The sequence below is a fragment of the Garra rufa genome, chromosome 7 (genome assembly GCF_049309525.1).
Source record: "Garra rufa chromosome 7, GarRuf1.0, whole genome shotgun sequence".
Lineage (NCBI taxonomy): Eukaryota > Metazoa > Chordata > Actinopteri > Cypriniformes > Cyprinidae > Garra > Garra rufa.
In genome coordinates this window covers 24,433,611-24,448,460 of record NC_133367.1, presented here as the reverse complement: position 1 = coordinate 24,448,460, position 14,850 = coordinate 24,433,611, and the positions used below count along the sequence as shown (strand labels likewise).

At 40.0% G+C, this 14,850-nt stretch overlaps 1 protein-coding gene across 1 annotated transcript in view; it reads left to right on the top strand.

The window, feature by feature from the left end:
• LOC141338054 (ankyrin repeat and MYND domain-containing protein 1-like) overlaps positions 1-14,850 on the top strand; it is a 115,606-nt gene that overhangs the window by 16,635 nt on the left and 84,121 nt on the right. The gene's annotated exons all lie outside the window — the stretch shown is intronic.

Here is a 14,850-nt window from a genome sequence, read left to right as displayed (position 1 = left end):
CGCGGTGTGCGCATTCAGCTGTGATTATCGTACATGCACAAAAATCGGTACACACATGTAGCACACCAATACCTACAAAAAAGCCTCTTGAGATAAAATCCGAAACCCAACAGGAAGTCGGTTATTATTAATTTTCTCAGCAAAATTTGTGTCATTTTTGCCATTTTCAGGTGTCATACTTGAACGAACTCCTCCTAGAGATTTATTCCGATCAACACCAAATTTGGTGAGTCTAATCTAAAGCCCTTTGTGACGTTAAATTGTGAAGATCTAGAGTTTTTATCAGAGGGCGTGTCCGTGGCGGCCTCGCAAATTTCGATGTTTCGCCATGAAAAAGGAAGTTGCTATAACTTAGGCATAAAATGTCCGATCTGTCCCAAACTTCACATGTGTGATAACACTCCTGACCTGAAGACATCTACATGCCCATATTCAGTTATAGTCATAGCGCCACCTGCAGGCAACAGGAAGTGTCATGCTGTACTCTACAACCAACTCCTCCTAGAGATTTATACAGATCAACTCCAAAATCGGTCAGTCTAATACAAAGGCCTTAGTGATGTTGAATTGTGAAAATCTTGAGTTTTCGGTAAAGGGCGTGTCCGTGGCGGCCTGACAAAGTTTGATGTTTCGCCATGGACATAGAAGTTGTTATAACTCAGCCAAAAAATGTCCGATTTGCCTCAAACTTCACATATTCGATAAGAGTCCCGGCCTGAACGCATCTGAAGGCCAATATTTTATTATAATCACAGCGCCACCTGTTGGCAACAGGAAATTGCTTGTATCAAACTCCTCCTAGAGATTTAATGATATCAACATTATATTTGGTCAGTCTGATCTAGAGGCCTTAGAGATGTTAAATTGCGAAGATCTTGAGTTTTCGTTAAAGGGCGTGTCTGTGGCGGCATGACAAAGTTTGATGTTTCGCCATAGACATATAAGTTGTAATAACTCAGCCATAAAATGTCCGATCCGCCTCAAACTTCACAGATTTGGTAAGAGTCCGGGCCTGAAGACACCTAAAGGCCAATATTCAGATATTATCATAGTGCCACCTGTTGGCAGCAGGATATATCATATCTTTCACTAATTCAAACATACCAAGGTCAATCTGCACCAAACTTCATATGATTGATGAAAGTGGTGGCCTGAACACATCTACATGCCAATAATCAGTTATAGGCATAGCGCCACCAGCTGGCAGCAGGAAATTTGGCACATTTAAGTGACTTTGATCTATTTTTCCTACATTTACTGTATTAAAAGCATACTGCCCACCGTTTGCTGTGTTCCTAAAGCCACCGGTCGGCGGTGAGCCCGTGTGCGAGGGCCCGTTCATCGCTGCTTGCAGCTTTAATTATTATTATTAGGGCCCGAGCCCAAAAGGGCGAAGGCCCTATTGTTCTTCTAAGGGTTCTTATTTTTTTTTTTTTTTTTTTTTTTTTTACACCTTCCGGGCACTTTTGGGGGCCTTAACATACTCAAAAACTCTTGAAAATTTGCACACACGTCGGAATCTGCGGCCATCAGGACGCCACAGAGGCTGGGACCCGGGCGTTGTTCAGGGCCTCTACAGCGCCCCCTGGAACACAGTTTGAAAACTTGATGTACTGCGCACACATACTTGCACGTATTGATATGAAACTCGGTACACATATAGATCTCACTGAGCCAAACAACTTTTGTACTCTATGTCATGGGCTGAACACAACAGGAAGTGAGATATTTAGGGCTGTTTAAAAAGCGCATGCTCTGGAATTTAACGTACTCCTCCCATGGTTTCCATAGGATTGTCACCAAACTCGGTCAGCATGATCTCAAGACATTGGGGACGCTAAATTGCGAGGGGATTTTTGATATCTCGAACGGTTTGGCCGTGGCAAGGCGACAAAGTTATGGCGAGAAATGAGAAACAGGAAGTGTCTAATTACTGTTGCACACATTGCTTGATTCTTATGAAACTTCACCAGTTTGTTCGTTGTAAGATGCCGATTCCATAAATGTGACTATTATGAGTCAAAGTTATAGCGCCACCAACTGGCAGCAGGAAGCGTGTCATTTTCAAAATCCTTTGAAATCAGCCTCTTAATTTTACTTGATTTTCTTCAAACTTCATCAAAATAATGTCAAAACACGGCCGATGAGAATATGTAAAGGGGTCGATGATAAATCAAATGCTGTTGCCATGGTAACGTGTCAAACTTTAAAATTTGATTCCTGTCTTTTCGAGGCAGATAACATGCTTAGAATTTCATGAAACTCAACACACACGTCAATATTAATGATAGTTAGACACTGGCAAAAGGTCATAAATGGGCGTGGAGCAGGCACTCTATAGCGCCATCTTTTGACAAAAGTTGGGGGGTTAGTTTTTCCTACAGTCACCAAACTCTGTACATATATTGTTCTCATCAATCTGGACAACTTTCTAAATCAAACTCATTAGCTAAGACCAACAGGAAGCCGGCTATTTTGATTTGAATGTGGATTTTTGGAAAAATCAGGCTGTAAACAAATTCACACTCCTTCTAAGAAAAACAAGGTATTCACACCAAACTTTTTTAACATGAAGAGAAGATTCTGAAGATGTTAAATTGCGAGCGAATTTGGGATATCTTGAACGGTGTTGACGTGGTGATTTTTTAAAGATGTAGTAAAAAACATAACCGTAATTTTTTTATATCTTTAAAGTGCAGCATCCAAACTCTTTACAACTTTTTTCACACAGAGATCTTATCATTCTGAGCAAGTGGTGTAAATATCAATTTTATACAAGCTTCTATGAATTAAAGAAAATTAAAAAAAGAAATTAGAAACCTGCTGTCACTCTGCCTGTGCCTGTCTGTGTTCAGTCACCATTGAGTCACTGAAGAGTGACTGAAGGGGGGAGGGGTGTAAGGGAGAGAGACCAGTGGAACATGCTGTTTTGCTTAAGACCATCTTTGAGGAAGATGCACATTGCTGTAGCGTAATCGACATAAATATGTCTGATATTTTGAGAAAATATAAAGGGTCATTAAATCTTTCATTGTTTGTATTTTGCAGTTGTTGTTTTTTATTTATTTTTACTGAACTGTACCATGAACTTGTCCTATTCAGTCACATAGCAAAAGATTAAGAAAAATACAACTTTTAAGCATGAGTGAATAATCTTCATTGTAGACAATATTTTCATAGTGTTATTTATTGAATATAAAATTATAATAATTAAAAATTTCAAGACAAACTTTGACAACAAAACAAACTTTGCTGTTATCTGTTCAAAACATCCGAAAACCATCATTTTAAGATCAGTTATATATATATTGCCCCATTAAAACACTCAACTTGATTTTTAAAGATATTTTGAAAGAATTAAGCGTTTATAGAGCACTTTGTGTATTGCTGTACACCCACATGAACTGTGTTCATGTTCATGTTAATTCACAGTACATAAACTAATTTACCTTTAAACAATATATGAATACTTTTTTTTAGCTTAATATTAATTAACATTAATAAATGCTATTTAATTATTGTTCATGTTAACTAATATAGTTAATGTTAACAAATGAAACTGGATGGCAACATTTTATATATTGTGTGTATGTGTCTCTGTGTTGATTTTAAAGTGTAACCCTTTCAATTCAGTAAACTTAAAATCCAAACTAGCAGAGGGTTACTGTGAATGCATTTGCCAACTGTGCACCGTTTTCCTTATTGATTCTTAGTTATGTAGCGCTTAAGAGTGATGTCTTATAACAGGAGTCACCAGCAAAGCAATATCCACATACAAATTGTACAGATAGGTAACGATTTAAGCAGAAGTGGTGAATGTAATGCAAGCAATAATAACATTTTGTTATCATCATGAATTACATGTTCTTATCATCACCATCAGAATATAGGGAAAATGTTCACATTTGGTTCACAGTTGGCATTATCTGAAGTCCTTGCAGGGGATTAGGTTTATAGCAAACTCCTCCTAGACATTTAATGAAATCAACATTATATTTGGTCAGTCTGATCTAGAGGCCTTAGAGATGTTAAATTGTGAAGATCTTGAGTTTCAGTAAAGGGCGTGTCCGTGGCGGCCTGACAAAGTTTGATGTTTTGCCATGGACATAGGTGTAATAACTCAGCCATAAAATGTCTGATCTGCCTCAAACTTCAGAGGTTTGGTAAGAGTCCTGGCCTGAAGACACCTAAAGGCCAATATTCAGATATTATCATAGCGCCACCTGTTGGCAGCAGGATATATCATATCTTTCACTAACTCAAACATACCAAGGTCAATCTGCACCAAACTTCATATGTTTGATAATAGTGCTGGCCTGAACACATCTACATGCCATTTATAGGCATAGCGCCACCAGCTGCCAATGGGAAGTTTGGCACATTTAAATGACTTATGACATATTTCTCATATATTTACTGTATTAAAAGCATACTGCCCACCGTTTGCTGTTTTCCTAAAGCCACCGGTCGGCGGTGAGCCCGGGTGCGAGGGCCCGTTCATCGCTGCTTGCAGCTTTAATTAGGGCCCGAGCACCGATGGTGTGAGGACCCTATTGGATCTGCTTCGTTTATTATTATTATTATTATTATTATTATTATTATTATTATTATTATTCTTCTCCAAAATGAATCGCATTTTTGAGGGCTTAGACATACCCGAAAACTCATGAAACTTCGCACACACATCAGACCTGGCGAAAATTTACGTCTGATATGGGTTTCAGAAGTGGGTGTGGCAAAATGGCTCGACAGCGCCACCTTTACACGTTCCGCGGTGTGCGCTTTCAGCTGTGATTCACGTACATGCACGGAAATCGGTACACACATGTAACACACCAATACCTACAAAAAAGCCTCTTGGAGCAAAATCCGGAACCCAACAGGAAGTCGGTTAATATTAATATTCTCAACAAAATTTGTGTCATTTTTGCCATTTTCAGGCGTCGTACTTGAACGAACTCCTCCTAGAGGTTTATTCGGATCAACACCAAATTTGCAGAGTCTAGTCTAAAGCCCTTTGTGACGTTAAATTGTGAAGATCTAGAGTTTTTATCGGAGGGCGTGTCCATGGCGGCCTCGCAAATTTCGATGTTTCGCCATGAAAAAGGAAGTTGCTATAACTCAGGCATACAATGTCCGATCCGTCCCAAACTTCACATGTGTGATAACACTCCTGACCTGATGACATCTACATGCCCATATTCAGTTTTACTCATAGCGCCATCTGCTGGCAACAGGAAGTGTCATGCTGTACTCTGCAACAAACTCCTCCAAGAGATTTTATCAGATCAACACCAAAATCGGTCAGTCTAATAAAAAGGCTTTAGCGATGTTAAATTGCAAAGATCTTGAGTTTTCGTTGAAGGGCGTGTCCGTGGCGGCCTGGCAAATTTCGAGGTCTCGCCATGGATAATACACTTGTTATAACTCAGCCATAAAATGTCCGATTTGCCTCAAACTTCACATGTTCGATAAGAGTCCTGGCCTGAACCAATCTGAAGGCCAATATTCTATTATAATCACAGCGCCACCTGTTGGCAACAGGAAATGACTTGTATCAAACTCCTCCTAGAGATTTAATAATATCAACATTATATTTGGTCAGTCTGATCTAGAGGCCTTAAAGATGTTAAATTGCGAAGATCTTGAGTTTTCGTTAAAGGGCGTGTCTGTGGCGGCGTGACAAAGTTTGATGTTTCGCCATGGACATAGAAGTTGTTATAACTCAGCCATAAAATGTCCGATCTGCCTCAAACTTCACATGTTTGGTAAAAGTCCTGGCCTGAAGACATCTAAAGGCCAATATTCAGATATTATCATAGCGCCACCTATTGGCAGTAGGATATATCATATCTTGCACTAAGTCAAACATACCAAGGTCAATCTGCACCAAACTTCATATGTTTGATGAAAGTGCCAGCCTGAACACATCTACATGCCAATAATCAGTTATAGGCATAGCGCCACCAGCTGGCAGCAGGAAATTTGGCACATTTAAGTGACTTTGACATATTTCTCGTATTTTTACTGTATTAAAAGCATACTGCCCACCATTGGCTGTGTTCCTAAAGCCACCGGTCGGCGGTGAGCCCGTGTGCGAGGGCCCGTTCATCGCTGCTTGCAGCTTTAATTATTATTATTATTCTTCTCCAAAATGAATCGCATTTTTGAGGGCTTAGACATACCCGAAAACTCATGAAACTTCGCACACACATCAGACCTGGCGAAAATTTACGTCTGATATGGGTTGCAGAAGTGGGTGTGGCAAAATGGCTCGATAGCGCCACCTTTACACGTTCCGCGGTGTGCGCTTTCAGTTGTGATTCACGTACATGCACGAAAATCGGTACACACATCTAGCTCACCAATACCTACAAAAAAGCCTCTTGGAGCAAAATTTGACACCCAACAGGAAGTCGGTTATTTTTAATTTTCTTAGCAAAATTTGTGTAATTTTTGCCATTTTCAGGCGTCATACTTGAACGAACTCCTCCTAGAGATTTATTCGGATCAACGGCAAATTTGGTGAGTCTAATCTAAAGCCCTTTGTGACGTTAAATTGCGAAGATCTAGAGTTTTCATCGGAGGGCGTGTCCGTGGCGGCCTGGCAAATTTCGATGCTTCGCCATGAAAAAGGAAGTTGCTATAACTCAGGCATAAAATGCCCGATCTGCCCCAAACTTCACATGTGTGATAACACTCCTGACCTGATGACATCTACATGCCCATATTCAGTTTTACTCATAGCGCCACCTGCTGGCACCAGGAAGTGTCATGCTGTACTCTGCAACAAACTCCTCCAAAAGATTTAATCAGATCAACACCAAAATCTGTCAGTCTAATATAAAGGCCTTAATGATGTTAAATTGCGAAGATCTTGAGTTTTCGTTGAAGGGTGTGTCCGTGGCGACCTGGCAAATTTCGTGGTCTCGCCATGGATATAAAACTTGTTATAACTCAGCCATAAAATGTCCGATTTGCCTCAAACTTCACATGTTCGATAAGAGTCCTGGCCTGAACCAATCTGAAGGCCTATATTCTATTATAATCACAGCGCCACCTGTTGGCAATAGGAAATGACTTGTACCAAACTCCTCCTAGAGATTTAATGATATCAACATTATATTTGGTCAGTCTGATCTCGAGGCCTTAGAGATGTTAAATTGTGAAGATCTTGAGTTTTCGTTAAAGGGCGTGTCCATGGCGGCCTGACAAAGTTTGATGTTTCGCCATGGACATAAAAGTTGTTATAACTCAGCCATAAAATGTCCGATCTGCCTCAAACTTCACATGTTTGGTAAAAGTCCTGGCCTGAAGACATCTAAAGGCCAATATACAGATATTATTATAGCGCCACCTATTGGCAGCAGGATATATCATATCTTGCACTAACTCACACATACCAAGGTCAATCTGCACCAAACTTCATATGTTTGATCAAAGTGCTGGCCTGAACACATCTACATGCCAATAATCAGTTATAGGCATAGCGCCACCAGCTGGCAGCAGGAAGTTTGGCACATTTAAGTGACTTTGATCTATTTTTCCTACATTTACTGTATTAAAAGCATACTGCCCACCGTTTGCTGTGTTCCTAAAGCCACCGGTCGGCGGTGAGCCCGTGTGCGAGGGCCCGTTCATCGCTGCTTGCAGCTTTAATTATTATTATTATTCTCAAAATGAATCGCATTTTTGAGGGCCTAAACATACCCAAAAACTCATGAAACTTTGCACACACATCAAACCTGGCGAAAATTTACGTCTGATATGGGTTGCAGAAGTGGGTGTTGCAAAATGGCTCGACAGCGCCACCTTTAGACGTTCAGCGGTGTGCGCTTTCAGCTGTGATTCACGTACATGCACGGAAATCGGGACTCACATGTAACACACCAATACCTACAAAAAAGCCTCTTGGAGCAAAATCCGGAACCCAACAGGAAGTCGGTTAATATTAATATTCTCAACAAAATTTGTGTCATTTTTGCCATTTTCAGGTGTCGTACTTGAACGAACTCCTCCTAGAGATTTATTCGGATCAACGTCAAATTTGCTGAGTCTAGTCTAAAGCCCTTTGCGACGTTAAATTGTGAAGATCTAGAGTTTTCATCGGAGGGCGTGTCCGTGACGGCCTCGCAAATTTCGATGTTTCGCCATGAAAAAGGAAGTTGCTATAACTCAGGCATACAATGTCTTATCTGTCCCAAACTTCACATGTGTGATGACACTCCTGACCTGATGACATCTACATGCCAATATTCAGTTTTACTCATAGCGCCACCTGCTGGCAACAGGAAGTGTCATGCTGTACTCTGCAACAAACTCCTCCAAGAGATTTAATCAGATCAACACCAAAATCGGTCAGTCTAATAAAAAGGCTTTAGCGATGTTAAATTGCGAAGATCTTGAGTTTTCGTTGAAGAGGGTGTCCGTGGCGGCCTGACAAATTTCGAGGTCTCGCCATGGATATAAAACTTGTTATAACTCAGCCATAAAATGTCCGATTTACCTCAAACTTCACATGTTCGATAAAAGTCCTGGCCTGAACACATCTGAAGGCCAATATTCTATTATAATCACAGCGCCACCTGTTGGCAACAGGAAATGACTTGTATCAAACTCCTCCTAGAGATTTAATGATATCAACATTATATTTGGTCAGTCTGATCTAGAGGCCTTAGAGATGTTAAATTGCGAAGATCTTGAGTTTTCGTTAAAGGGCGTGTCTGTGGCGGCGTGACAAAGTTTGATGTTTCGCCATGGACATAGAAGTTGTTATAACTCAGCCATAAAATGTCCGATCTGCCTCAAACTTCACAGGTTTGGTAAGAGTCCTGGCCTGAAGACACCTAAAGGCCAATATTCAGATATTATCATAGCGCCACCTGTTGGCAGCAGGATATATCATATCTTTCACTAACTCAAACATACCAAGGTCAATCTGCACCAAACTTCATATGTTTGATGAAAGTGGTGGCCTGAACATATCTACATGCCAATAATCAGTTATAGGCATAGCGCCACCAGCTGGCAGCAGGAAATTTGGCACATTTAAGTGACTTTGACATTATCTCCTATTTTTACTGTATTAAAAGCATACTACCCACCATTTGCTGTGTTCCTAAGCCACCGGTCGGCGGTGAGCCCGTGTGCGAGGGCCCGTTCATCGCTGCTTGCAGCTTTAATTATTATTATTATTATTATTCTTCTCCAAAGTGAATCGCATTTTAGAGGACCTAAACATTCCCGAAAACTCACAAAACTTTGCACACACATCAAACCTGGCGAAAATTCACGTCTGATTTGGGTTTCAGAAGTGGGTGTGGCAAAATGGCTCGACAGCGCCACCTTTAGACGTTCAGCGGTGTGCGCTTTCAGCTGTGATTCACGTACATGCACCGAAATCGGTACACACATGTAACTCACCAATACCTACAAAAAAGCCTCTTGGAACAAAATCCGGAACCCAACAGGAAGTCGGTTAATATTAATATTCTCGGCAAAATTTGTGTCATTTTTGCCTTTTTCAGGTGTCGTACTTGAACGAACTCCTCCTACAGATTTATTCGGATCAACGCCAAATTTGCAGAGTCTAGTCTAAAGCCCTTTGTGACGTTAAATTGTGAAGATCTAGAGTTTTCATCGGAGGGCGTGTCCGTCGTGGCCTCGCAAATTTCGATGTTTCGCCATGAAAAAGGAAGTTGCTATAACTCAGGCATACAATGTCCTATCTGTCCCAAACTTCACATGTGTGATAACACTCCTGACCTGAAGACATCTAGATGCCCATATTCAGTTATAGTCATAGCGCCACCTGCAGGCAACAGGAAGTGTCATGCTGTACTCTACAACCAACTCCTCCTAGAGATTTATTCAGATCAACACCAAAATCGGTCAGTCTAATATAAAGGCCGTAGCGATGTTAAATTGTGAAGATCTTGAGTTTTCGGTAAAGGGCGTGTCCGTGGCGGCCTGACAAATTTCGAGGTCTCGCCATGGATATAAAACTTGTTATAACTCAGCCATAAAATGTCCGATTTGCCTCAAACTTCACATATTCGATAAGAGTCCTGGCCTGAACACATCTGAAGGCCAATCTTATATTATAATCACAGCGCCACCTGTTGGCAACAGGAAATGACTTGTATCAAACTCCTCCTAGAGATTTAATGATGTCAACATTATATTTGGCCATTCTGATCTAGAGGCTTTAGAGATGTTAAATTGTGAAGATCTTGAGTTTTCGTTAAAGGGCGTGTCTGTGGCGTCATGACAAAGTTTGATGTTTCGCCATAGACATATAAGTTGTTATAACTCAGCCATAAAATGTCCGATCTGCCTCAAACTTCAGAGGTTTGGTAAGAGTCCTGGCCTGAAGACACCTAAAGGCCAATATTCAGATATTATCATAGTGCCACCTGTTGGCAGCAGGATATATCATATCTTTCACTAACTCAAACATACCAAGGTCAATCTGCACCAAACTTCATATGATTGATGAAAGTGGTGGCCTGAACACATCTACATGCCAATAATCAGTTATATGCATAGCGCCACCAGCTGGCAGCAGGTAATTTGGCACATTTAAGTGACTTTGATCTATTTTTCCTACATTTAATGTATTAAAAGCATACTGCCCACCGTTTGCTGTTTTCCTAAAGCCACCGGTCGGCGGTGAGCCCGTGTGCGAGGGCCCGTTCATCGCTGCTTGCAGCTTTAATTAGGGCCCGAGCCCAAAAGGGCGAAGGCCCTATTGTTCTTCTAAGGGTTATTATTTTTTTTTTTTTTTTTTTTTTTTCTTTTTTTCAACCTTCCGGGCACTTTTGGGGGCCTTAACATACTCAAAAACTCTTGAAAATTTGCACACACGTCGGAATCTGCGGCCATCAGGACGCCAAAGAGGCTGGGACCCGGGCGTGGTTCAGGGCCTCTACAGCGCCCCCTGGAACACAGTTTGAAAACTTGATGTACTGCGCACACATACTTGCATGTATTGATATGAAACTCGGTACACATATAGATCTCACTGAGCCAAACAACTTTTGTACTCTATGTCATGGGCTCCACGCAACAGGAAGTGAGATATTTAGGGCTGTTTAAAAAGCGCATGCTCTGGAATTTAACGTACTCCTCCCAGGAATTCCATGGGATTGTCACCAAACTCGGTCAGCATGATCTCAAGACATTGGGGACGCTAAATTGCGAGGAGATTTTTGATATCTCGAACGGTTTGGCCGTGGCAAGGCGACAAAGTTATGGCGAGAAATGAGAAACAGGAAGTGTCTAATAACTGTTGACCACATTGCCTGATTCTGATGAAACTTCACCAGTTTGTTCGTTGTATGATGCCGATTCCATAAATGTGACTATTATGAGTCAAAGTTATAGCGCCACCAACTGGCAGCAGGAAGTGTGTCATTTTCAAAATGCTTTGATATCAGCCTCTTAATTTTACTCGATTTTCTTTAAACTTCATCAAAATCATGTCAAAACAAGGGCCGATAAGAATATGTAAAGGGGTCGATGATAAATCGAATGCTGTTGCCATGGCAACATGTCAAACTTTAAAATTAGATTCCTGTCTTTTCGAGGCAGTTAACATGCTTAGAATTTCATGAAACTCAACACACACATCAATATTTATGATAGTTAGACACTGGCAAAAGGTCATAAATGGGCGTGGAGCAGGCACTCTATAGCGCCATCTTTTGACAAAAGTTGGGGGGTTAGTTTTTCCTACAGTCACTAAACTCTGTACATATATTAATCTCATCAATTTGGACAACTTTCTAAATCAAACTCATTAGCTGAGACCAACAGGAAGCCGGCTATTTTGATTTGAATGTGGATTTTTTGAAAAATCAGGCTGTAAACAAATGCACACTACTTCTAAGAACAACCAGCTGTTCACACCAAACTTTTTTAACATGAAGAGAATATTCTGAAGATGTTAAATTGCGACCGGATTTTGGATATCTTGAACGGTGTGGACGTGGTGATTTTTTAAAGATATAGTAAAAAATATTTTTATATCTTTAAAGTGCAGCATCCAAACTCTTTAAAACTTTTTTCACACAGAGATCTAATCATTCTGAGCAAGTGCTGGAAATAAAAAATGTATACAAGCTTCTATGAATTAAAGAAAATTTAAAAAAGAACTCAGAAACCTGCTGTCACTCTGGTGAATTACTCTACAGTATGTGTGTGCGTTCAGTCAGGCACAGAGAAGCTCATTATTGCAGGGGGGAGGGGTGAGAGGCAGAGAGGGTGACAGAGTAGAGAGCCATCCTACAGACCATCTTTGAACAAAATGCACATACTGTATGTAGTGTAATTACATAAATATGTCTGATCTTTGAGAGTCTGATATTTTGAGAAAATATAAAGGGTCACTAAGTCTTTCATTGTTCATTTTTTGCAGTTGTTGTTTTTTATTTATTTTTTACTTAACTGTACCATGAACTTGTCCTATTCAGTCACATAGCAAAAGATTTTAAAAAATACAACTTTTTAGCATGATCAATTTATCTTCATTGATAGACAATATTTACATAGTGTTATTTATTGAATATAAAATCATAATAATAAAAAATTAAGACAAACTTTGACAACAAAACAAACGTTACTGTTATCTCTTCAAAACATCTGAAAACCATAATTTTAAGATCAGTTATATATATGTATCACCCCGTTAAAATACTCAACTTGATTTTTAAAGATATTTTGAAAGAATGAAGCGTTTATAGAGCACTTTATTGTGTATTGCTGTACACCCACATGAACTGTGTTCATGTTCATGTTAATTCACAGTACATAAACTTTATATGAATACTTTTTTTAGCTTAATATTAATTAACATTAATAAATGCTATTTATTTATTGGTCATGTTAACTGATATAGTTAATTTTAACAAATGAAACTGGATGGCAACATTTTATATTTTGTGTGTATGTGTCTGTGTGTTGATTTTAAAGTGTAACCCTTTCAATTCTGTAAACTTAAAATCCAAACTAGCAGATGGTTACTGTGAATGCATGTGCCAACTGGGCACCGTCTTCCTTATTGATTCTTAGTTATGACAACAATTGATTTTATACAAAAATATATTATACAAAAATTGTACAGATAGGTAACAATGACATTTAAGCAGAAGTGGTGGATATAAAGGAAGCAATAATAACATTTTGCTATCATCATGAATTACATGTTCTTATTTGTAGCATACTGGTTCACAGTTGGCATCTATCTGAAGTCCTTGCATTGATTGCATTTAATTAAATCAACATTATATTTGGTCAGTCTGATCTTGAGGCCTTAGAGATGTTAAATTGTGAAGATCTTGAGTTTTCATTAAAGGGCATGTCCGTGGTGGCCTGACAAAGTTTGATGTTTCTGCATAGACATAGAAGTGGTTATAACTTAGCCTGAAAATGTCTGATCTGCCACAAAATTCACAGGTTTTGGTAAGAGTCCTGGCCTGAAGACACCTAAAGACCAATATTCAGATATTATCATAGCGCCACCTGTTGGCAGCAGGATATCTCATATATTTCACTAACTCAAACACACCAAGGTCAATCTGCACCAAACTTCATATGTTTGATAATAGTGCTGGCCTGAACACATCTACATGCCAATAATCAGTTATAGGCATAGCGCCACCAGCTGGCAGCAGCAAGTTTGGCACATTTAAATGACTTATGACATATTTTTTCTATATTTATTGTATTAAAAGCATACTGCCCACCGATTGCTGTTTTCCTGAAGCCACCGGTCGGCGGTGAGCCCGGGTGCGAGGGCCCGTTCATCGCTGCTCGCAGCTTTAATTATTATTAGGGCCCGAGCCCAAAAGGGCGAAGGCCCTATTGTTTTTCTAAGGATTATTATTATTATTATTATTATTATTTTTTTTTTTTCAATGTTTTGGGGGATTTCGGGGGCCTTAACATACACGAAAACTCTTGAAACTTTGCACACACATTGGAACCTGCGGCCATCAGGGCCGGACAGACTTTGACATGGGGGGGTCACCTGGGGGGGGCATGGCACAGCGTTAAAAATTGCGACTTTTGAAGGGCTCTGGAGCGCACAACGTTTGACCTACAGTCATCAAAATTCATACACATATAGACCTCATCGGGCCGAACAAATTTCACACTCATAGTCCATGCTTCGCCAAACAGGAAGTCGGCTATTCAGGGATGTCTAAAAAGTGCATGCAATGGAATTTGAAATACTCCTACTAGGCCTTTCCACCGATGGCCACCAAACTCAGTCAGCATGATCTCAAGACATTGGGGACGCAAAATTGCCAGGGGATTTTTGATATCTCGAACGGTTTGACCGTGACGGGGCGACAAATTTATGGCGAGAAATGAGAAACAGGAAGTGCCTAATAACTTTGACATACTTTGTCTGATTTTGACCAAACTTCAGCAGTTTGTTCACCGTCTGATGCCGATCACAGAGATGTGACTATTATGAGTCAAAGTTATAGCGCCACCAACTGGCAGCAGAAAGCGTGACGTTTTTGAAACGCTTTAAACTCAGCCTCTTAATTTTACTCAATTTGCTTCAAACTTCATCACAATAATGTCAAAACACGACCGATAAGAATCTGTGAAGGGCGTTATCCATAACTTTTATCATGTTGCCATGGCAACGTGTCAAACTTTAACTTTAGTTTTTTGTGTTTTTGAGCCACTTAAAATGCTTAGAATTTCATGAAACTCAACACACACATCTGTATTAATGACAGTTAAACACTGATAAAAGCCCATAAATGGGCGTGGAGCAGGCGCTCCATAGCGCCACCTTTTGACAAAAGTTGGGGGGTTACTTTGTCCTACAGT